General features: G+C 39.7%; 1 protein-coding gene across 2 annotated transcripts in view; it reads right to left on the bottom strand.

Moving 5' to 3' along the window:
- The window catches only part of SLC38A4 (solute carrier family 38 member 4), an 84,381-nt gene that overhangs the window by 58,156 nt on the left and 385 nt on the right, over positions 1-25,840 (bottom strand). The window contains exon 1 of one of the 2 annotated variants that reach the window (XM_061416364.1): positions 7,911-7,969. The exons of the other annotated variant lie outside the window; for it this stretch is intronic. The gene's annotated coding sequence lies outside the window, so the exon portion shown is untranslated. Of the gene's footprint in view, positions 1-7,910; positions 7,970-25,840 lie in introns of those variants that run through there. 2 annotated transcript variants of the gene reach the window in all.

Genomic DNA, 25,840 nt, shown 5'->3' with positions numbered 1-25,840 from the left:
ATAATCTTTCTTTTCTCATCTATCAGATCAGATCAGATCAGTCGCTCAGTCATGTCCGACTCTTTGCGACCCCATGAATCGTAGCACGCCAGGCCTCCCTGTGTATGGATTACTTTTACTATGAGAAAAACAATAAATACTATTAAAATACTAGGTTTTGTAAAAATTGTTAATCAATCCCAGACATTAGCCACAAACTAAATCTCTATTTTTAGTGAGAATATTTTGGATGCTTGACCAGAAACAATCAACACTCTTTAAAAAAAAAAAAAAAAAAAAAAATTCAGTTCTGAATGGGCATTTCAGTTATTTAAGGTATAGATAAAATTATCCATGTCCAGTTTATTCTGGAGGGATAGATTGTTTCTCTTCCCAATCAGCAAGAGGTACTGTAATAACTCTCAAAATATTATTGAGAAAAATAGAGATATTTAAATATATTTGGAGCCTCAATGTTTTCTCATAATGCTGTGAGACAGTCAGTTTCTGTTACAGCCTAGTAAGTAGTCATCTTCATTTATTCATTCAGTAAGTATTATTGAACACCTATGTGCCAGGCTTTATGGTAGGGGCTAAGGCAAGATAGCCCCTACCATAAAGCCTGGCACATAAGTGTTCAATAATACTTATTGAATGAATAAATGAAGATGACTGCTTAATTTAAAGGCTCAAGAGACAGTTTTCTATGACAGTTAACCTGGGGTATGCTCTAATGCACATTAATGAAGTCTCCTTTATGTACAGTTGGGAAGGGCCCCTGGAGGAGGAAATGGCAACCCACTCCAGTATTTTTGCCTAGAGAATCCCATGGACAGAGGAGCCTGATGGGCTACAGTCCATGGGGTTGCAAAAAGTCGGACACGACTGAGCAACTAATACTTTAATAATTAATAATAAAGCAAGATAGACAAAAATATAAGATCCAGTCTCTGTTCTCAAGAAGCCCTGGTCTCTCCAGGGAATCTGCTTAAGTAGGTCAGGATGCTATAATGAGGTATGTGAAGTGCCCAGGGGAATGGGGAGGGGAGTCAAAGAAGTGCAGCACCCAACTCAGCTTGAAAAGGACAGAGAAGACTTACCAGAGAGGTGACAGCTGGGCTTAGACTGAAAGAATAAACAAGAGCTGGCTAGGATCGATGGCGTGGGGAGCAGACTGCAGGTAGAGAGACAGCACAAGAAAAAGCAAGAAGGCAAGAAGCAGCTCCCAGCTGTCTGGTGTCCCTGGAATGTTAAAAAAAACTTGACTGGCAAAGTCACTGGTGGGATCACAGGGGGTTAGGGCTCCATGTTTTTTCTCTATTCTGTTCAGTTCAGATGAGTTCATTTAAAAAGACTAGCCCAGCAATGCCACATAGAGCTCACAATTTCAGATATGTGAAGAAAATGTGCTTTGTCAGGAATGGTGATAGTTTAAGGCTACTGCAAACAGTAATAACAGCCACCAGGGTAGCGTGAGGCAATTCTTTCCTGCACTGTGTGAGCTGGGGTCACTGCTTTGTGTTTGCACCATCAGGGCTGTTGTATTATAATTTTCCTAAGAACAGAAAAATTCACATTCATGAGGTATTTTGCTTAAAATGATGTAAATACATTATTTGTTGTTGAGTCACCAAGTTGTATCCGTCTCTTTGCAACCCCATGGACTGCAGCACGCCAGGCTTCTCTGTCCCTCACCATCTCCTGGAGTTTGTCCAAGGTCATGTCCGTTAAATCGGTGATGCTATCCAACCATCTCATCCTCTGTGGTCCCCTTTTCCTCCTGCCTTCAATCTTTCCCAGCTTCAGGGTCTTTTCAAATGAGTCAATTCTTCTCATTAGGTGGCCAAATAACTGGAGATTCCGCTTCAGCATCAGTCCTTCCAATGAATATTCAGGGTTGATTTCCTTTAAGATTGACTGGTTTGATCTCCTTGCAGTTCAAGAGACTCTCAAGGGTCTTCTCCAACACCACAGTACAAAAGCATCAATTCTTCAGTGCTCTGCCTTCTTCATGGCCCACCTCTCACATAACTACCATAATTATAAGACTTACAGGAATTGAATTTTTAACTATAGAAATCTTGACCCTTTCTTTAGTTATTCCTAGATATTTGAAGATTATATTTTAAGTTGCAATCTAAGGTTCAATCTATTTAAACTTCTCTCTTTTTTCCTTTTTCAAAGTTTTTATTAATTTGATTGCAAAAAATGTATGTCCGTCATGGTAAAGATGGTATATTTTCTAAGGCTGTCAAAACAGAGAGAATTTTGTATCAAAGATGGCCAGAAAGCAGACATAAACTTTTTAATATGGATAAAACTAGGGCAAATTGTTTTGGTCAAAAAGAATTCCTACCATCTTTTAAATATTAAAACGGCAGGAAAGAATTATTACTGTGTTTTTGTACTGTCCTGGTACACTTTCCTTAATTATTTTAAAATACATCTAAGTGAGGATTGATAACCAAGTAAATTATATATGAGTAATATACTTAGTAATATTAATGTCCTAACTTTCAAGTGTCTACAGTCTCTAATTCTTTTTTTTATAGTATCTAGTATAGTGTAATAAATAACAATTGAAAGACTGATACTTGCTTTTTAATGATGGGTGATCTGATTTTTACATGCACATAAGACAATCATGGTGATGCAAATAATTTTGCTTGTGGCCTTTTTTCAATTTTAAAAGACTGATGACATTTCCTTTGAAACTTATGACTTTTAACAGCTTTTTCAGAGGAAGCCTCAGAGGAGTTCACATTTTCTGTCTTGAAACAGTCTCTATTCATCCCTTCTAACCTTTGACACCCAAAGGATTTGAATGGCTAAACAAGGTCTCTCTCTTTTGTTATGCTAACATTTTCCATTGCACTTGATTCTAAAGATTTGGGTTCCTGGTCTAACTCCATCATTTACTAGCTGTGGAACTATCAACTCAGTAAACTCTGTGGGCCTTTGTTTTCTCATTTACAAAGAGTATATAATTCCTGAGGTGACAACAAGACCACCGGAAGAAGTAAATGAAATTCACCCATTCATCTATTGAGGATCTACTGTGTGATGGAAAAACACTTATAAACATAACTATAGTTCATACTGGCAAAACAGTTATTTCTTTCTTCCCATAGAGTCCCTTTTGCCACCATTTGAACCACAAAACTTAGAAATGTAAATAGATGGTAACTATATTTATATAACTGTCAAAGAAATAGCAAAGTGGTTTTCCACTAGAGACTCTTTGGATGTAAAATTCTGATCATTGACATAAAATTCCTATCCTAAATAGTTAAATAACTCATCAAAATTTTAGCAAGCTAAAAGGTGAATAACAGAATGAATTGTCTTTAATCTTTTTTTTTTTTCTTTCCTTTTCCTGTTTTCTATCAGTCAATTAGCAATCACTCATTTAGGGTGTAAACACTGAACACCTCTTATGTATGCTCCTATAACCGTGCCCATCAGTGTTTCCCTGTCTTTAGTCTCTCCTTCTACTTCTGAACATCTGGCTGTTTCTTCTGACAAACCCCGAGTCACAAGAATGACTGGAGAGCTTTACAGTTGGGTTGAGATATACAAGAGTTCTGTGGCTATCTATATATATCTTTTAAATTATATATTCTACATTACATATACGAAAGATCTGTATCTATGTTTACATTTATATCTATTAGGATTCATAGTGCTTTTTTCCCCTTTTAAAACAAACTTAGCTTTTGTCCTTTGGTTCATATGCTAGGGCACTATAAGTGCACTGTTGTTTTCTCACTGTAATTCCCAATTCTTCTACCAAACATGGAGTTGCCCTATGAAATGGAGAGCACACTGACTCTGGAGTCCAAATTCAAGGATTCGGATCTAAATCCTATCCTGCTGCCTACTAGTTGAAGGACTTTACAAAGCAGAGTTATTCCCTCCCTCCTCTGTGCTGTCTCTGCTTTCTAAAAGCTTTGCTACCATGCCAACATGCTCTCTTAGTATATTTGTCTACAGTAGCTTCTAGGCTTTGAAGTCCTCAGGAGCAGACACTGTGTCTCATTTAGTGTAGTTGAATCTAGTATAGGTTCTGGACTTTGACTACCTAGACTTTAATCTGATTCTTATCGCTTCATAATCGTCTGACTTTGGGCAAGTTGTTTTTTATCTCCATGTCTCAGTTTCCTCTTTTGTAAAAAGGAGATAATAATGCCTCCCTCACCCTGCTGTTGTGGAGATTAACAAGTCCCTATTTGTAGAACATTTAGAAGAGTTTCTGACACATAATAAATATTATGTATTTGTTATATGTGTATGCTTAAAGAATTGTCTCTAACTTCGAAAGCTAATATGGTACTTATTTTCTTTGTTGAAAAGTAGATAAAGAAATTTAAATATTCTAGAACTCAGTCTTTAAAATTGTGCCTAATAAGAACCATTATGACCGTGAGGATGAAATGAGATAATGGATATTTAAGCATTATAGACATAAAAAGTATTTTTGTGGCTGTTTGGTTATAAGGGCAATGTGACATTAGCAAAATCATTCGTAGAATTAAATTGGTTTCAACACCTTTTGGTTTGAAAGTATTGTCACTGTTTATTAGAGTATTATTTCATCTGTTAAACTATTGATTAGTGCTGTTGAAAAGCTAGAAAACGGCAGGTTTTGACCCTGACCCGTGGAATCTCAGAAAGCAACCTCATAATAAGATACCGTTTGCAATACATGTTTTTGTTTAACATTAACCAACCTGTGAAGCTGAACAGTACCACGGTACATATTTACCTCTGAATGTGTCCTCAAGAGACAGTGTTTAAACATGCAAATGTGCTGGTAGATCTAGGGAGGTTTGATTTGGCTTGCTTTAGATTTTTTTTTTTCCTATAAGATTGACAAAACACGAAGACCCCCAAATGTACCAAGACACGTGTTTCAGATGCCACAATAAATGATTGACCTTTTGCTTACACTATGGGATTTGAGATTGCTGGCCTTCTTGTATTAATTCTCAAATTGTCCACCCACATAGGTTTGTCTAATCAGGACCAGTTGATTCAAAGGTAAGACCTTTTTAATCATTATGAATCAGTGTCTGGATAAGCTGGCAACATGAATGGATGACTGGCTCTCTTTGAGGCAGCTTCTTGATCAAAGAAGGACCCTACAACTTCCATTTCCTTATCTCTTAAATGCAGGGAAGTCTTATAAGCATGCTCATATGCTACTTCTCACTAGTTTCCAGTTAACTTGTATAAGACTGCTTAGATTTGAGTTGAAGTTTAAATGACTAGCACGTCAAATTTTTTATTTTTTTATTACCTCCAGGTCAATTTATTCTTGGAAATTTAGAGATAAGGAAACATATATGCAGGTGTTTTCATACAGAAAGCTTTATAGAAACAAAAAACAACATTAAAAATCTTTAGTAGTCTTATCAAACATTCTTATGCTTTTTGGGAAACAGGACATTTTTTCCTGGGTGGTATGGGTAGAAATGGAAATAAACACAATGCTGGTAAAAGTTGGTGCTATCCATCCTGATATTTTACTTTCTGTCCATCTTTTCCTCTTTCAAACAGTTGGTCTTCCAATTGCTGACATAATGAACTGTTCTCACATGAGTGTACTTGTACTAACATCAAGTCCTGTCTTTCTCCTAAACAGAATAATGTTGAAGTATATTTATTATATCAATAATGTCTCGAGACTTAATACTTATCTAGACTACTAAGACTCATGGTCTCAACGATGCGGTTTAATTTTCAGAAGATAAATTTAGTTGTTTTTTAAATCTGCCCATTTGGTGGTAGGATAACAATAACTAGTCTGTTGTATTGCTCATTGTCCAATGTGTCACCATGTAGACTGGTTTTCCTGGGGCAATTGTTAAGTAAACAAGATTTTTATCACTCCCATGCCCGATTATGAAAAGCATCAACAGGAGAGAGAGCTACAATATGAAACAGAAAAAAAAATGAGACTGCAGTGAGTTGTTGAAAGTATCTCCCAAAGATTTTTCTCCATGTTTTTTGGTCATGTATTTGTCATAGGAAATACAGCTTAAATATTTCTTTTATATCTGGTATAGATAGTATTTACTGCACTAATATAAGGATTTAGAAGTATGTGGCAAAGAGATGAAACACATATTTAGATGTCTTCTCACTCCAGCTAAAATGAAAAATATGAGACTCTTTTTATTTTTTTCTAGGATTTTAGTGAATAAAAGTGTTCAGTTTCCATATGCATTGTCACCAAATTTAGACCTACCCATGAGGAATGTCTAGGTATACGTACAGGTCATTTTCAAAGTGTAGAAACAGATGCAGTCATATGGCCTCCTGAGTTTCCACCGCAAATGCTTAAGAAACAATTTTCTTTCAAAGCTTTGCATTATCTCATCTAATCATACTTAGTTATTCTCTGTTGTGACCACTAAAATTATATTTGAGAATAATTGTACATCAGATAGTATGCCTACATTGAGCAGATTTGGTAGGGGAGGAATAACTTTTCAGAGATTCTATTTATAAAAAGTTAAAAAGCACCTATCTCGATCTCTGTGTATAGCTCTATGGATCAAATGGAAATGGTCTTTGTTTTGTATCTTAGATAGACTGATAAATTAAGACATTTTATTTTCTATTATATTGCTTTTTCCTTCTTTTTTGTTCTTATTTTTGCAAGGAACACAGTAACTTTGGGTGTTCATTTGAAGGACTGATGTTGAAGCTGAAACTCCAATACTTTGGCCACCTAATGCAAAGAGCTGACTCATTTGAAAAGACCCTGATGCTGGGCAAGATTGAGGGCAGGAGGAGAAGGGGACGACAGAGGATGAGATGGTTGGATGGCATCACCAACTCGACAGACGTGGGTTTGGGTGGACTCCAAGAGTTGGTGATGGACAGGGAGGCCTGGCATGCTGCAGTTCATGGGGTCACAAAGAGTCGGACACAACTGAGCAACTGAACTGAACACAGTAACTTATTAAAGAAGATATATGCATTTGTTACTTACTTTTCCACAAATGAGATCATATATGTACAGATATATGCCAGGCTCCTCTGCCCATCGGATTTTCCAGGCAAGAATATTGGAGTGGGTGGCCCTGCCCTCCTCCAGGGGATCTTCCCAACCCAGAGATTGAACCCTCAGTCTCTTATATCTCCTGCATATGGAGGCAGATTCTTTACCACTAGCGCCACCTCTATAGAAGTAAGCAAATGTTAGTTGTTGCTGTTGGTTGTATATTTTTAAGTACTTGAACCATATGAAATAGCCTAGGAATTTAATGTTTTTATGAGAACCCTCTTAAACAGTAGATTATTTTTGACTCAGAAGAGCAATTATCATGTACTAAGTGAAGTCACTCAGTCGTGTCCAATTCTTTGTGACCCCACGGATTGTAGCCCACTATGCTCTTCCATAAACATTTCATTCTGTATTCTTGGCTGAAAACCAGGTGGCAAATTTAATTCCTCGGCCTACTAGCAAACATTCCAGGAATAGCCTCCAAACTTTTGTTATTTGCAATATTCACAGATCCCCAGGAGAAATAACTTCCTTTCGTGGGCTCCTTTGAGAGAATAGCATTGAAACATGTATATTACCATATGTGAAACAAATCACCAGTCCAGGTTCGACGCATGAGACAAGGCACTCAGGGCTGGTTCACTGGGATGACCCTGAGGGATGGGATGGGGAGGGAGGTGGGAGGGGGGTCCAGGATGGGGGACGCATGTACACCCCTGGCTGACTCATGTCAATGTATGGCAAAAACCACCACAATATTGTAAAGTAATTAGCCTCCAATTAAATTAATTAATTAAAAATAAAAGTCAGCCTTTTAAGCATTAGCATTCATTGTCTTGTGTTAACTTGCCTTGGAGTTAACATTTCAAACATAGGAAACCCTGAAAACATATATATTCATAAGAGAAATACTGACATGCTCTCGATGCTTCCAGCTACCTCTGCCTGCTGTGATGTCTGTTTACTCTGGTCTGGTATTTATTAAAATATACAAATTTGCCATAGCAACCATTGCAACACAAAGCCTATATGTGTTTCTAAGATAAGGAGAACCTTTTTTTTTTTTTTAAAGAAACATACAAAAATATGCTAGTTGTCCAAGTACAGATTAGATATTCTGCAAAATGGAAATGTGTATAGTAATAACATTTTTATATGGAACCATAAGAATATTTTTAAATACTTAGACTGTTTCTAAGTACCTATTATTGCTACCACTATTATTTTTTAAAAAAGAAATCTGAAAGTTGTGGTGTATTTGGATATATAACAGTGAATCTGGCAAAGAAGACAGACACAGCAGTGTAAGAATTTGAGTTAATGGCTATCATTTTACAAAAAATACATGATTTGTAAATATAATGTCTTATTTTTATTTTCCATGACATTTGACATTTTGTTTTCAAGTTTATTTGTTAAAAGTGAACATTGTAGAGCCTGAAAAAACCCACTCTATATCTTTTTAAAGAACAAGTAAAAAACATTCCTTCTCTTTTTATGCTGAAAAAGTGATTTGTGCTTTATTGTCAGGAGAGCAGGTGACTGGGCCTTCCTTTGGCCTCAATATTTAGTATATTTGTTGGCTTAAACCCCATGAAATTTGAAGCCCAACACACTTGACTATTTCCATGCTTTCCCTATTCAAAAGTGGGTTGCCTCCATCTATTTTTCTCACTTAATTTTGGTAGAGAATAAAGGAATAAAAAAAAAATATTCACAATGTATTCACATAGGTTATTGAATCATTTTTTCTAATTTTTTAATAAAACTTAATAAATCTAGAAACTGAGGACATATACCTATATTAGTTTTATTGAAAGAATTACAAAGAGACACAAGTTAGCTTTTTATTTCAATTCAGATCAAAATTCTTAAAAAGTAAGTAGGTAGAAAGCAATAGCTCAGAGGGATTGAGGAATCTGGGTATAGAATAACTTCTCACCAATTGAGAGCATTAAACTTCTGAAAAGTCCATGAGAGGAGAATTCCAGGTTGCATAATTCAATATCTTAAGGGAAGATATGTTTTACAGGGTTAGGGCCAAGCCTGAGTGAATCTGCAAAATACTTTTACACTCATATAAGTAAAAATATCACCAATGATATTATTACATATTTTAAATTGATGATGATAAATACAGTTAAATTCCAACTCCTCACCTTTTGCCCATGAAAATGTCCCTAGAATCTTAAATTTTGCTGTTGCATAGCAGATTATAACAAAAAATTAACTATTATTTACCCTGGTGGCTCAGTGGTAAAGAATCTGCCTGCCAATGCTGGAGATGCAGGTTTGACCCCTGGGTCTGGAAAATCCCCTGGAGTAGGAAATGGCAATCACTCCAGTATTCTTGCCTGAGAAATCCAATGGACTGAGGAGCCTAGAGGGTTATAGCCCATGGGGTCAAAAAGAGTCAGACACGACTTAGTGACTAAACAACAAAATCAATTACTTAATGAGATAATAGAAACTTATTATGAATAGAAGCTAAATGTCCTTTGAAAAGTATTTTCTAGTATATATGGCTAATATAAGCATAAGGTGTTAATTCTCTTACCTTTTCAACAAATAGAACAAAGGGAAATCAAACTAAAGTTAAATGTTGATAGGTTTTGGGAAAGTTTTGCTTTTGACCTTCACCTTGGAAAATAAAACCTGAATTCTCATCTGGCATAATAGCAGGGAAAGCTTATAAGTATGACTGTCATAATCCATCTGAGCATCTTCTCTTATGGGATAATCAAAGGGTTTGGGTCATTCCTCTTCGGGGAGTCTTTTGTCGACTATTGGTAGACTGTAGGGGCATGTTGATGGGTTCCACCACACTAGAGCGTTAAAGAAGGCAGCTTAGTCACATCACAAAACCAATGAATCACCTCTGCACAAGTCACATTTTCAATCGCTCCAACCCCATTTCTCCATTTTATTTAAATATTATTTAATATTGATTTTTTTAACTTGAAAACTAACTTGTTTTTAGACAAACCAAAGTGCATTGTTCCTTAGACATGACGTTTTTAAATTGGAGGATAACTGCTTTACAATGCTGTGCTGTTTTCTTCTGTGCAACAAAGTGAATCAGTCATAAGTATATTTATGTGAATCAGCCATAAGTATATTTATATCTCCCCCCTTTTGAACCTATGCCCCAATCCCACCCCTGTAGGTCTAGATGATTTTTTAAGTGTCCTTGGCAATAAAGTTTCCCAAAATGGAATGTTTCATTACATAACTTAGCTTATATACTGTATTTCATCTTTATTTCTTACTAAGGAATATTTCAAAGTTATACAAATGTTGGTGGAATAATATACAGAAACCTTACATATATGCACTATCAGCTTCAACAATTATTAGCCAGGGTTAATCTCATTATGTGTAAACAACCACTCCATTATTTTAAGGCAAATCCCAAATATGTTAACTTCCAAGTAAACATATCTTTGTGTATCAGTAATAGAAAAGTACGCTTCTAAAAATGCAGTCACATAGCAGAGCTTTTAAAATCAAAACAACCCCTACTATTTACTGGTGATGTCTTGCAATCTTAGAGAAAGTTGAGCAAGCACCTGGGTTAGTAGATCAATACACATTTTGAAACCATACTGAAAGGGCACTCCAGGTTGGCCAGATTCTATCTGGAAGAAATGTTCAGTAAATTACAGATACTATGAGGAAGGATATTTGTGCAAAACTGCACAAAATGTAGCCGGCAGGACAGGACCCTCAAGCAAACAGGCAAAGAAATGACAACAAAGTGCAATTTTTCTTCAAAACAGAAGCAATTTACAAGAGTTAGATTGAAGAAGGCAGAAGATTAGAGTTTTAGGGTGACATTTTTAAGGTTGTATAAATTAACAAAATTCAGAATATTGAAAATTCTATCAGACATATGATTGGGATTTATCATCAAATAAATTACATGAGGTTAAAAAAAGAGAGAGATAAAGTGTGGTTGAACCTCTGGGTTAAAACAGACTTAGGAGAAATATCAACCAATGAGTGTGTTCACCTGTTTCATTCAGATTCAAACACAGTAAGGGTAAAACAAAAGAGAGAATCAGGTATTTGAACACTGCCTGAATATTTGATAATATTAAGGAAACATTGGTTTACTTAAGGTGTGATGACATTTTAGCTATTTTTAAAGACTTCTTATCTTTTTGAGATACATCCTGAATCATGTATGGACCAAATGGTATGATGACTGAGATCTGCTTAGAAATAACCTGGTAATGATTATGGAGAAGGCAATGGCACCCCACTCCAATACTCTTGCCTGGCAAATTCCATGGACGGAGGAGCCTGGTAGGCTGCAATCCATGGGGTCTCTAAGAGTCAGATGCAACTGAGTGACTTCACTTTGACTTTCCACTTTCATGCATTGGAGAAGGAAATGGCAACCCACTCCAGTGTTCTTGCCTGGAGAATCCCAGGGATGGGGGAGCCTGGTGGGCTGCCGTCTATGGGGTCGCACAGAGTCGGACACGACTGAAGTGACTTAGCAGCAGCAGGGAGGAAAGGCTTGGGTATAGGTGAAATGCAACAGACAAGTATTAACAATTGTTGAAGTTAGATAGAGTTACAGAATATCATTCTCTACTTTGAAATATGTTAGAGATTTCCATGTTAAACATGGTTAAGTTTCCTAGTTCAGAACTACTACATGTATTTCCCTTGATATTTCTCCAAGAAGTTTAAAAGCAGAAGGAAGACACTGTAAAGTTCTTCAACCAACCAGAAATTTCTATTAACTGGCACCTTTGAATTTGGCCATTACAGATGAAGTTCATGATGGTGAGCCCAGGGCACTCTGAAACATTGAAAGATTAAATTACATTTGATAAGACTGTGATTTTAAAATGAATCTTGCTATGTTCTAATTCTTTGAAAATCAGCAATCCATAGAAGGTACAATTTCCCCTTAATCAGAACACTGTATTCCTCAGTCATTTAACAGAGGTTTTCCTGGTGGCTCAGACGGTAAAGCGTCTGCCTGCGATGCAGGAGACCGGGGTTCGATTCCTGGGTCGGAAAGATCCCCTGGAGAAGGAAATGGCAATTCACTCCAGCACTCTTGCCTGGAAAATCCCATGAACGGAGGAGCCTGATAGGCTACAGTCCATGGGGTTGCAAAGAGTCGGATACGACTGAGCGACTTCACTTTTCACTTTCCATATCCTTAGTTAGACTAAGGAGACTTTTGAGCAAATGTTCTTCCTCTGTGACTGTGAAATTTGTACAGATCCATGTACATATGTGCACTTCACCTAATATTGAGAACTCCTTTAGAAGATGTTGTTATTCTGAAACAACTCTAGAGTTGTTCCAATAGAGTTTCAACCACTTAATAAAAGAGTAATTATTTACGGTGTGGCCCTAAATAGGAAAAAGTCAAAATTTGTATGGGACCCTTTATTCCAGACTCAGTATATTTTGCTATTTATTTAAAGTATAGCTGTTCTGTTTGTAATTGCATGCTATGGTCTAAACACATCCTTTTTAGGTCTGTAATTCAAAACACAAAAGGAGTTTGTTTAGACATAAGTGTAACCAGAAAAAGAGCTAATAGTTATGCCCTTGATTTGATTGAAGCCATGCTTCAGTAAAATATCAACCAATTTGTAGGGAAGCATTAGAACTCTAATAATTTGGTATTATGTAGCTCGAATAACCAGTTAATTCATGGAAATTTTCACTTGTCTGAGGCTACAGGTTGTGTTTGTGAATAGCTTCAAGGATAGATGATTCATCATGAGACTATTTTAATTACTCTTTGTAGCTAATATCTAGGATTTGTTCCCTTCTTTATAAAAATTCATCCATCACTTGATTATTTCTTACTAAAACTAAAATCTGTGCCAAACCACACCTATATCCATAGATTTAAGAAGGGAAGAATCATTCTGTTTCCATTTGTTTGTATCCAGTCTCAGTGGGTGGGCCACTGGAGACTCTCTCTTCCTTGCTGACAGGCAGAGAGGGACTCTGTTCCTCCTTGTGATATCGATTAGGGTTGAAAGATGCAGAGAAGTCTAAACAATCAAGTTTTCTTCATCCTCCACTCACATCATTATCCTGTTAATTTTGTAAAGTCTGAAATCTCTTATTTAAGTTCTCACTAGTAATAAACATATTCATGACAGCCCAACATTATGCCAGGGACTTGTATCAAGTCAGTAATATCCTAACCTTTGTTCTTGTTCAGTCGTTAAGTCGTGTCTGACTCTTTGTGACCCTGTGGATTGCACCACGCCAGCCTTCCCTGTCCTTCACTCTCTCCTGGAGTTTGCTCACATTTATGTTCACTGAGTTGATGATGCCATATTATCTCCCCATTTTTCACGTGGGGCAACTGATGATCAAAAAGATGGAGTAACTTATCCAAAGACCAAAGCTGGTGAAGGACTGGCTGAGCAGGACATGCATACCCCCATGTCTGACTGCAGAATCCAGTTCAATGTCCATGGAGTACCTACTCCATGTTGAACACTATTTCTAATAGGGTCCCTGTCACCAAGTAATGGACCTAAACTGGAGGGCTCAGCAAGAGAGTTGGGGCAAATAGAGCAGGTGTCATGGAGGAAAAATGGTATGGCTTCCGAGGTGAGAGGGGTCCAGGCAGGAGTAATGGTTTCAGAAGTTTGGACCCAAAAAAGCAAAATGACTACAGTCTACTTTATCTCAAATGTAATGTTCGTGCAGAGTCTGTCTGAGGTTGGCCTTGACCACCAGTTAAGGAGTTTGAACATTCTGTAATTCTAGTATAAAAAGTAATGTAAAGCATTGGATTTTGTTTCATTCTTCAAAGCGTGGATACTGCTATAGGGTTACAACATTGTTTGAAAGTAACTGTACAGCTAGTACTTGATTTCTATGTACATTAATATAATACATGCAGTATTTATATTTTATTTTTCTTTCAGAAAAGCTCTACTTCTTTTCTTTAAAGAACAAAAATTCGAAAACAAACAACCTCCCCATCACCCCTTAAAAAAAATCACTACAGTGCTGGGAACCACAGTTTATGTATGTGCTTATATTTTGTGTCTGCCCCCCTACGCCAATGACTGTCATCATTAGTCACATAAGTAAACAGCATTAATATAAGAAAAGTAAACTACATTCAGTGGGCCTTTTGTTCAGTCTTCCCATTGACAGCCAAGTGTTGGCTCCTTCAAGATTGCAGGGTTGAGTTAACTGCCCTACCACATGCTGTGACCATGTGGTCCAAACACAGGAGACGTGACCCAGAAGAACAGCCTGTAAATCAATATGAGATATCTAACATTTACACAAAATAAAAATAAATCATAAAGACAGTACAAACAATTCTATTTCATTTTGAAAGATTCAGAAAAGCAGATTTGCCTATCAAAGACGTTATAAGTTATTTTAGCTATGACATGCCTGGTCCTTTCTATGTTTTAGGCTTTGGAACGAGCATCCTGTATCTACCTTCCATCCTCAGGCAGAGGATGTGGGATAAGAAATATTTTTCTGGTAACATAAAGCATTAAAATGGAGATTTAGTGGGCAATGCCTTCAGTTAAACTTTCTTCTAGTCAGGGTTCCTGAGTGATAGTGTTATGTTGTGAATTGTTGTGACTCAGAAAGCCCATAATGTAAAATTCTAAAAACTTAAAGGAGTATTTACACTTTCAGATCGTAGTGGATATTTCTTTCTTTCCTCTGCTTGGAGGCATGGTAGTATTAGGGTGGGAAGTTGCCTAATTAGGTGCTGACTGATGGAGGGGCCAAGCTTACCTCTTCCAGTCCTACAGAAGTGATGCACTCCCTTACTCATTACAGCCACCAGCGTCCAGGTTTGTGGGCATTCAGGTGAGCGGTAACATCCTCTCTTAACACTTAAGTGACCTCTAGGGGATGCTCCTCCCATTGGCCGGAGGGATGAAGCAGAGTAAGGTAACACTGACTGTCTCTGGACCCTTGATAGTTGCCCTGGGGCCAAAGATGCTATTTTGACTCTCAGTGACCCTGTCAAACTAAAGTGCCATTTGCTGGCATTTCCAGTCATGTGTCTGTCCCTGAGTTATCAGCTATGTGACTGAGCATAAACTGGCAGGGGATTTCCTACTACAGAGGCTTTGTTTTTGTTAGTTTCAAGAAATTGGAGTTGTCTAGACTAAATGTAAAATCACAGAATAGATTATTAAATGGGTGTGGAAATTTTAACAGATTCTAGATTTTAGAACTTACTGTCTGAAGACATACTTTCTCTGCCCTATTCCTTTTCTCCTTTCCATCCCTCCAATGACCTCCATCTTAAATGGAGATGTAGTTCGTACACCTTTTTGCCCTACCATACAAATGTCATTTTTAAGAGAAACATTCAAATTTTACCTTCACATTTCACGTCATCAAGTTCCTTCAGCACCTCTTTAATCCAACTAAAGTTCTAAATAAGTATATCAAGTGAGAGGAAAAAATACAAAAATATACGAGTAAGTACAGTCAAACAATTGGAATACTACTTGCCAATAGAAAGGCCCCAACTATGAATCAGATCAGATCAGTCGCTCAGTCATGTTTGACTCTTTGCGACCCCATGAATCTCAGCATGCCAGGCCTCCCTGTCTATCACCAACTCCTGGAGTTCACTCAGACTCAAGTCCATTGAGTCAGTGATGCCATCCAGCCATTTCATCCTCTGTCGTCCCCTTCTCCTCCTGCCCCCAATCCCTCCCAGCATCAGAGTATTTTCCAATGAGTCAACTCTTCGCATGAGGTGGCCAAAGTACTGGAGTTTCAGCTTTAGCATCATTCCTTCCAAAGAAATCCCAGGGCTGATCTCCTTCAGAATGGACTGGTTGGATCTCCTTGCAGTCCAAGGGACTCTCAAGAGTCTTCTCCAATACCACACTTCAAAAGCATCAATTCTTCGGCGCTCAGCCTTCTTCATAGTCCAACTCTCACATCCATACATGACCAGAGGAAAAACCATAGCCTTGACTAGATGAAACTTTGTTGGCAAAGTAATGTCTCTGCTTTTGAATATGCTATCTAGGTTGGTCATAACTTTCCTTCCAAGGAGTAAGCGTCTTTTAATTTCATGGCTGCAGTCACCATCTGTAGTGACTTTGGAGCCCAGAAAAATAAAGTCTGACACTATTTCCACTGTTTCCCCATCTATTTCTCATGAAGTGGTGGGACCGGATGCCATGATCTTCGTTTTCTGAATGTTGAGCTTTAAGCCAACTTTTTCACTCTCCACTTTCACCTTCATCAAGAGGCTTTTGAGTTCTTCTTCACTTCTGCCATAAGGTTGGTGATATCTGCATATCTGAGGTTATTGATATTTCTCCCGGCAATCTTGATTTCAGCTTGTGCTTCTTCCAGTCCAGCGTTTCTCATGATGTACTCTGCATAGAAGTTAAATAAGCAGGGTGACAATATACAGCCTTGACGAACTTCTTTTCCTATTTGGAACCAGTCTGTTGTTCCATGTCCAGTTCTAACTGTTGCTTCCTGACCTACATACAAATTTCTCAAGCGGCAGATCAGGTGGTCTGGTATTCCCATCTCTTTCAGAATTTTCCACAGTTTATTGTGATCCATACAGTCAAAGGCTTTGGCATAGTCAGTAAAGCAGAAATAGATGTTTTTCTGGAACTCTTTTGCTTTTTCTATGATCCAGCAGATGTTGGCAATTTGATCTCTGGTTCCTCTACCTTTTCTAAAACCAGCTTGAACATGAGGAAGTTCACGGTTCACATATTGCTGAAGCCTGGCTTGGAGAATTTTGAGCATTACTTTACTAGCGTGTGAGATGAGTGCAATTGTGTGGTAGTTTGAGCATTCTTTAGCATTGCCTTTCTTCGGGATTGGAATGAAAACTGACCTTTTCCAGTCCTGTGGCCACTACTGAGTTTTCCAAATTTGCTGGCATATTGAGTGCAGCACTTTCACAGCATCATCTTTCAGGATTTGGAATAGCTCAACTGGAATTCCATCACCTCCACTAGCTTTGTTCGTAGTGATGCTTTCTAAGGCCCACTTGACTTCACATTCCAGGATGTCTGGCTCTAGGTCAGTGATCACACCATCGTGATCACTATGATCAACTATGAATACAACAACCCATTTCCCAGGTGGTGCTAGTGGTAAAGAACCCACCAGCCAATGCAGGAGACAAAAGAGATGCAGTTTTGATCTCTGGGTCAGGAAGATCCCCTGAAGGAGGGCATGGCAACCCACTCCAGTATTCTTGCCTGGAGAATCCCATGGACAGAGGAGCCTGTTGGGATATGGTCCATAGGGTTGCAAAGAGTTGGACACAACTGAAGTGACTTAGCACGCATGCATGCATGGATACAACAACTTGAATGACTCTCAAGAGCATTATACCAAGTGAAAAAAAAATTGATCCCACAAAAGATCCCATACACTATGATTTCTTTTATGTAACATCCTCAAAATGATAAAAATAAATAAAGAGATGGAAAATAGCTGTTTGCCAAGGGCAGAGAGAAAGAGGAGGGTGTGACTACAAAGGTTCTTCATCTCGGTAGCATGGAAGCTCTGTCTCTTGGTTGTGATGTGGTTGCATAAATCTGTGCATGTGATAAAATGACACGGAAAATATATACACATATTGCACCGATGTCACTTTCCTGGCCTTGATATTGTAAGAAAATTATGTCCCAGGTAACCACTGGAGGAAACTAGCTTTGAAAGGTACATGGGGTCTCTCTGTGTTAACTTTGCAACTTCCTGTGAAACTATAATGGCTAAAGCAATTATAAATTTATACAAATCAACCAACAGTGCGGACTCCTCTGCACAGCAAGTATAAATACAGCATAGCTAACGATGCCAAAAAAGTATCAGATCTTTTTCAAAGGTGTGCTGTCACTAAAGAGCTGCTTCAAAGGCAAGAAGAAATAAAATTGTGCTGAACTGTGTTCTCGGGGCTGTCACAGCGGCCTCCATTTCTGCAGAGCTCTGAACCATCTGTTTTCCAGGAATGCACAAAGTGAGGGTGGAAGCACAAACCCCTTTAGTTGGATCCCACCAACAATCAAGGTCGGTTTGGTCGTTTGGTCTATAAGAACATTCTGCATCCAGGTACCATATTCCTCTGTCCCCTTTGGAAAAATTCCAGAAAATAAGACCATAGCATGTAGCCCCATGTAGCATGCAGGAAACATTTCTTCACCGTAGCCTCTCCCTGTAAAGAATGCCTCTCTCTCCCCACCTTTTTCAGTTCTTTGCTATGTCTCCCTCCAAGTTTGCCTGACTTATTAGCCTGATCTTTCTAGTGAAGTTGTATTAATGGCAAAGCAGGCAAACCTGTGAACGATGTGGCAACCCCAGGCGGTGGCCTTCTGCGGTCCTCCCTGTGCATAGCGACCCAGCTCATGCTCCCCACGAGCCGGCGGGACCTGAGCGTTACCTGTGAACCACCAGTTGCCCCTGGAGAAGCTGCTGGGCAGCCCTCACCAAGTACCAACACTGCGAACACAGCAGCCTGATCAGCTTTTGGCCAAAGTTGCCTCCTGGTGAATTACACCTTTTTTTCTTTTTCTCATTTAACATTTTTATAGTACTGTGAATGTACCCAATGTTATAAAATTATGCCAAAACAAAGAGTAAAGTCCTGGTCTTGAGGAGTATGAGGTGTAAAAGGCACGAATGACGCAAGGAAAAATAACAGCAAGAACACACAGAGTGGGGAGGAAATGTAAGGTAGAATCAATAAGACTTTCAATGAACCAAGAATGGAAAGGCTACGGGCAGGGCTCCAGCTCCTCCCCATAAAACAGAAATACAATAGCAGTAGCAACAGTAACATTTGGGGGTGTTTATCGTTATTAATATGTATCGTGCAGTATTGTCTAATTAATTCTGTAACACAGGTACTTTTACTATACCTACCTGGAAATAAAGAGTTTCTTTTAACTGTTAACAAACACCTCTAATGCTTACAAAGTGCCAAATATGCTTCTGAATAAACTAACTCATTTAATTCTCATAAAATCCTTCTGAAATAGGAACTGTTTCACTCACTTTACAGATAAAGAGAATGAAGCAGTCAGGTTAAGTGACTTGCTCAGTGTGGCTCAGGTAGAAAGTAAGGGAGCCAGAATTTAAACCTGAGAAGTCAGAAGGATGGAGCCAAGATCCAAATCCAGGAAGCCCAACTCTGTGATGGCGCCAGGATTCATATCCACATGCCCTGACTCTCAAACCTGTGTGTTTCCTTATGTGCAATGAAACACAATGAAAAAATAATTTAATTTTAAAATATTTATATTGATTATTCACAATGCAGATTTATTTTGTAAAGGCCTTTAATATTGTGACGAAAAAGTGTTTATTTGAAGAATAAATATTGTTTTTAAAAAAAAAAGGCATGGGATTCTCCAGGCAAGAGTACTGGAGTGGAGTGCCATTGCCTTCTCCAAAATGAAGTGTTGGGAATAGGTAAATATAGCAAGTAGATGATTGTTCACCTAGGACTAGAGTTGTGGGGCTTCCCTGGTGGCTCAGTGGTAAAGAATCTGCCTGCAGTACAGAAGACCTGTGTTTGATCTCTGGTTTGGGGAGATTCCCTAAAGGAGGGCATGGCGACTGACTCCAGTACTCTTGCCTGGACAATCCCATGGACGGAGGAGCCTGGCAGGCTGCAGTCCGTGGGGTTGCAGGAGTCGGACACGACTGAAGTGACTAAGCAGCATCAGCAGCAGAGGGATTGTGAGAAAATGGGTAATGACTGCTAATGAGTATGTGGCTTTTTTGGGGGGAGGGGTGATAAAAATGTTCCAAATTTGATTGTAATGATGGTGGCATAACTTTCCAAATACACTGAAACTCATTGAATTGTATACTTAAAATTGATACATTTTTTTCGTGTATGAGTTATATCTCAATAAACTTCTTACTGAAAAAAAAATAAAATAAAATAAAAATAAAAAAATAAAAAAAAGGGAACATGTTTTCCTCCTTCCTTCCTTCATTCAATAAACATGCATGAGTGTCTGTTTACGCCAGACACTATGTGAGGTACCAGGGTGACAGCAGTGACCAAAAGAGACAAAAATGAGAGAAAACAAGGGAACCAGACATGATGTTCATTTTAATGATGAATACACACTAGATTTATCAGGAGCGCTGGGGGCAAAGAGCCAACAGGAAATAAGGGAACATTTCAATCTTATTATACAGGGAATGACACTGATCTGGGCTGGACTGTCCCACATGAGTATTATTTAGTCCTCTTTTCACTGCCTCCCTTCTGTTTCCCTCATTGTAGTTACAGCACTTCGAGGAGAACACGTTATCAAACAACACTTAGTACAGACATTTGTTTACACATCAAACAGTGCTTTGGGTGACAGAAGGAGTAACATTAATGATAAGAGCTATCACATATTAAACGCTTCTTATGTGTTAGGCATTGGTCTAGAATTTTACATATGTTAACTCATTTAATAGATCGTGAGATTGATTCTATTATGATCCAAATTTTATAGACAAAGAGACTGAAACTCAGAAAGATTAAGAAACTTACCCAAGGATCTAATGCTAAAATGTGGAGGTTTTAATCTGTTAATGGAAATTACGTTTGGGATTACTTATAGGTTTCAGTCACTCTTTGAATTCCCTTCCTCATGACAGTGTGAGTGAGTGTTTTACAAGTCTGGAAATGGTGAAGTGGCATGCAGACCTCTGAACCTGCAATGAAAAACTAGTATAAAAGATCCCTAAAGAAAAACGAGATGCTGGGAGTTAAGTTTTCAAAGTCTACTATCAAAACCTAGAATTTTAATTGGCTTAAACCTCTATTTTGGAGATAAGAGAGTGAAATTTATTACTGTCTTCTCATTTCATTTTTTTAATAAATTTTTTACTTTCTGATTCTTCTTTAGCATGCTAAAGTGAAAAATAAAATCAACAAAAACTAAAATAAGAAGAGAAATCCACATCCCTCCAAGCTACCTTTTAAGAAAAGCATAATAAAGCATTAGCTAGGAAGTCTTTTTCATGATCATGTGGATTGTACCTATACCAAAATAAAATGTCCCCTTGAGAACAAGAAAAATAATTTGGTTTTCCCGTACAGAGGACAACAAGGTCTGGTCTTCCTATCTGAGCTTAGGTTTTAAAACACTAACATTATAAAGAGTTATAGTCCTCTATTATAGGGCCATAATAAAATGATAAAATAATAAAATGTATCACTAACTCTTATTATATTCAGACATTTTGTTCCCTGTTAGCACAGTTCACTTCCGACATTCAAGAGAGAGGCAGAGCTATGGGACATTTGCAGAGAAAGCATGTTAGGACCCAGACCATATACTCACCCAACCCCCACATCCCCACCCATCCCCACCCCCACCCTCACCTCCTCCCAGCAATCTCCACTGAACTCTTAAATTCCCCATATGGTCTCTACCTTCTTTCTCTGCTTAGGCCAGTCTTTCTGTTGAGAATCCTCCCCTACTTCCTTCACTTCTTTGCCTGGCTGACTTTTATTTCTGCTTCAAAACCCATCTGAGGTATCATCTGGTCTAGAAATGTTCTCTGACCCCTTTCCTAAGCCAGATTTGGTGGCAGAGTCCTCAAATCTGATTTTTTTCCCCTGGCCCTTTACATGCTGTTAACACAACTGTTTGCTTATTTATTCTTTCCTTCACTAGACTCATCCTTCTACTCAACAAACATTTTTTGATCACCTGGTATTCGCCTGGGACTCTGGTAGGTGTTAGGGAGACGAGGAGAAAAGAAACTCCCTAATACTTCCTGGGGGATAATGATATTCAATGATTGTTTGCAGAATGAATGAATGAAATTAGGTCACTACAAACAGTGGAAAGAAGACCAGAAGATTAGCAGGCACGTGAAAGTGATTTGTTTTTCTCCATTCTCCCGTTTCTCACAGCCCATTCTGTTGTATAACACCTCTCTAAGCTTCTTGATTTAAGTTTTTGCTCTCCTCCTGGTCTTCATCTTACTGCTGTCTTTATAGGAAGCAGGAACCTTGGCATAGGAGGGACCACAGTTCTGATGCCAGCCCTGTCGCTTACTATCTCTGTGATCCTTGGCTCTTTGCTTAATTTCTCTGAGCTGGAATCTCCTCCTCTGTAAAATGGAAATTACAAATATCTATACAGTGGAGTATTCTGTGGAAAATTCTGAAAGAGATGGGAATACCAGACCACCTGATCTGCCTCTTGAGAAATTTGTATGCAGGTCAGGAAGCAACAGTTAGAACTGGACATGGAACAACAGACTGGTTCCAAATAGGAAAAGGAGTACGTCAAGGCTGTATATTGTCACCCTGCTTATTTAACTTATATGCAGAGTACATCATGAGAAACGCTGGACTGGAAGAAACACAAGCTGGAATCAAGATTGCCGGGAGAAATATCAATAACCTCAGATATGCAGATGACACCAACCTTATGGCAGAAAGTGAAGAGGAACTAAAAAGCCTCTTGATGAAGGTGAAAGTGGAGAGTGAAAAAGTTGGCTTAAAGCTCAACATTCAGAAAACGAAGATCATGGCATCCAGTCCCATCACTTCATGGGAAATAGATGGGGAAACAGTGGAAACAGTGTCAGACTTTATTTTGGGGGGCTCCAAAATCACTGCAGATGGTGACTGCAGCCATGAAATTAAAAAACGCTTACTCCTTGGAAGGAAAGTTATGACCAACCTAGACAGCATGTTCAAAAGCAGAGACATTACTTTGCCAACAAAGGTCCATCTAGTCAAAGCTATGCGGTTTTTCCAGTAATCATGTATGGATGTGAGAGCTGGAGTATAAAGAAAGCTGAACACTGAAGAATTGATGCTTTTGAACTGTGGTGTTGGAGAAGACTCTTGAGAGTCCCTTGGACTACAAGGAGATCCAACCAGTCAATCCTAAAGGAAATCAGTCCTGAATATTCATTGGAAGGACTGATGCTGAAGGTGAAACTCCAATACTTTGGCCACCTGATGTGAAGAACTGACTCATTGGAAAAGACTCTGATGCTGGGAAAGACTGAAGGCAGGAGGAGAAGGGGACAACAGAGGATGAGATGGTTGGATGGCATCACTGACAAAATGGACATAAGTTTGAGCTAGCTTTGGGAGTTGGTGGTGGACAGGGAGGCCTGGCATGCTGCAGTCTATGAGTCACAAAGAGTCGTACACGAATGAGCAACTGAACTGAACCATAGTTATGCATTTCTCAAATGTCACTTGTAAAAAAAAATCCAGTCCTGGGTCTGACAAATATTAATTCTTAAGCTGCTTTTGGCTTTCTTAGGATAGAATTAGTCTCTAATAGACTAAGAAGTCAGTCTTGGGTCTCCAGAACCTGTCTAGTTCTGACTATGATTAAATATAAAGTGAAAGAAGATTGTTCGGTACACTTAAGAATAATTAATGCCTAAACAGAACTTCCAAAGATGTTCTATGTCCCCCACACTGTGTATCTCCATTTCTTGATCTATAATATAGCTAGAATAATAGAATCTAGCTCAATAGGCCAGGGTCAGATGAGGGTCAAATGTTAAAAGAAGCACTTAGTAACATATAGGGAATATAGTAATTGATATGTATGCGTGAGCCATTATTATGATGAATGGAGCAGAAACTAGCCTCTTTGGGGCACCTAGCACTGCATACTCTGGCAGAAGAGCTGACCTCCTATGCCCACAGCCTTGAAAGTTATTTATCCCTTTACCCCAGTCTTCCTGTTTTTTGAGGTTTTGTGATAAAATCAGCCCATTAGAAGCTTTCTGTCTCTGAACACATATGTGTTGTTGTTTAGTCGCTAAGTCATGTCTGACTCTTTGCCACCCCATGGTATTCTGTAACTTGGGGAGATCAGATACTGTCTTCAGTGTCTCTGTGCTTACAATCTTCTACCTAAAACGCAGATTTTCTGTAGATTCATTTGTTAGAATTTGAGACTGTATCACACACACACAAACATTTCTTGTGTTCCATATGAGAGAGTCCACCAGTCTCACCCACTCCTTAGAGACTTATTTGCAGTGTGGGGACAAAAAAAAAAAACCAACCCACAGGTGAATTTACACCTTCTCCCAGCAAAAGTTAAGGTAATGAAAAGTTTTAACCAAAGCTGAAACAAACCCAGGCCCTGGAAATGTGATCTGGGTGTAGGATCCTCTCTTTACAACATAAGACAATTCAGTCATAATGATGTCATAATGCTTATGTCTGCACTGCCTAGGGAGCGAATAAAGATGAATATAGGAAATCAGGAATTTGGGAAACAGACCATTCATAGTGAAAGGCTGGCCACTCCCTCCTTAAGGGTGCCAAAGTGCACCACTACCCAACCAATAACAAAGAAAGCAGGTCCAGCAGCCTTGGGGGATGGGGCACCTGACCAGGAGGAGGTGGAGGTTAAGTGCAAGACCAGGTCTTCTTACACCTCCAGCAGAGGTTACCCTTCGCTTCTCCTCTCTTCTCAGGGTCTAAGATCCCTCTGAGACAGGTAGAAATACACCTTTTGCACTAAGAGATACACATCAAGAGCCAACCTGGCGTCCTCCGGTGAAATCAGGCCCAGGTATTTAAAGGCTCTGCGGAGGACTGCAGGTGGGGATTTCTGGATCATCCCTGGTTTAGTTTACCCAGTTCCTCTAACCAAGTCGGCAACCTGGTACCCACTTCCTGGGCTGGTTCGGTGCACATGGAAGGGACGCTCGCAACCTTTCCCAGCTGGTTCACTAAGGGAAGCTGGGGGACGCGCGGTTCTCCACTTCCAGCCAACGCCCACTAGGGCGCACGCCCACCTGTGCGAAGAGCCCCTCCCTGAACCTCGCGGCGCTCTGGAGCTGGTCCCCGCGCTCACCCCTCTCCTCTCCCGGACTCCGAGGTGCTCCCAGCGTCCCCGCTCTCTTCCTTCCATTCTTTCTCTCCCTTTTCTCCATTTTCCTTCCTACTCCTACACCCCTCTCGGGGTCTGGACCCTTTTCGCTCTCTCCTTCTCTCCTCCTCCTTGGACTTCAACCCTCTTCCCCGACGGCCCCTCTCCGTTCCCTTGGTTCCACTTGTCCTTCCTGCTCGCTTTTCTGCGCCGCTCTTTCCCTGTTTTCTGCGCGCCCCAGTCTTCTCAGTCCGACGGCAAGGAACGCGCTCACCGCCGGCAGCCACGGTCCCCACATCCAGCGCTGATCTCGCCTTCTTCCTCCCCTACAGGAGCCTCCCCGGAGTTTCCTGGGCCAAGCCCGAACTCCCGACCCAGGGAACCGCGCTGGCCTCCCAGGGGGCCCAGCTGTCAGGGAAGATGGGTCTATTTTAGGTCCTGCATCCAGTGTCCCCACCCCGAGGACGCGGGCACTGGTCCCGCGACTCGGGTAACACCTCTCCAGCACGATCCTTAGCTAACGTGGAGCCAGTTCCTCCAGAGGGTCTCGGATCCCCTGGCCAGGCAGGCGGCGGCGCCACGGCTGTGGATGGCGGTCTCAAAACAAGCATCTCGAAATTCGAACACCCAGGGAACCCGGGCTCGCGGGCGGGGCGTTCCAGCGCAAGCCAACCACTGCCAGCCCCCCCCAGGAATAGGCCGCCTTGGCACAGTCACTTCTCCTGGCATAGAGACTCACAGGAGCTTTCCCAGCCTGTGCCCTTTACCTCGGTTTGCCCTGGTTTACTTAATTTCTAGTCAGTCCGGTCATTAGCCTGCAGTAACCCACACGCAGTGGGATCCTTTGGAAAATGATAAGGATTTAGGACCATCAACAAGACACGAGGAGCCATAACGCCTGACCTAAGCCCCAGAAGGTTGAGAGACCACGCTGCAGACGTGTGCCTGTCCCCATGCGCACACGAGCGCGCGCGCGCACACACACACA

This window comes from Bos javanicus, chromosome 5 (genome assembly GCF_032452875.1).
Source record: "Bos javanicus breed banteng chromosome 5, ARS-OSU_banteng_1.0, whole genome shotgun sequence".
NCBI lineage: Eukaryota > Metazoa > Chordata > Mammalia > Artiodactyla > Bovidae > Bos > Bos javanicus.
The sequence above is the reverse complement of the archived record's forward strand: the minus strand, read 5'-3'. Positions and strand labels throughout refer to the sequence as shown.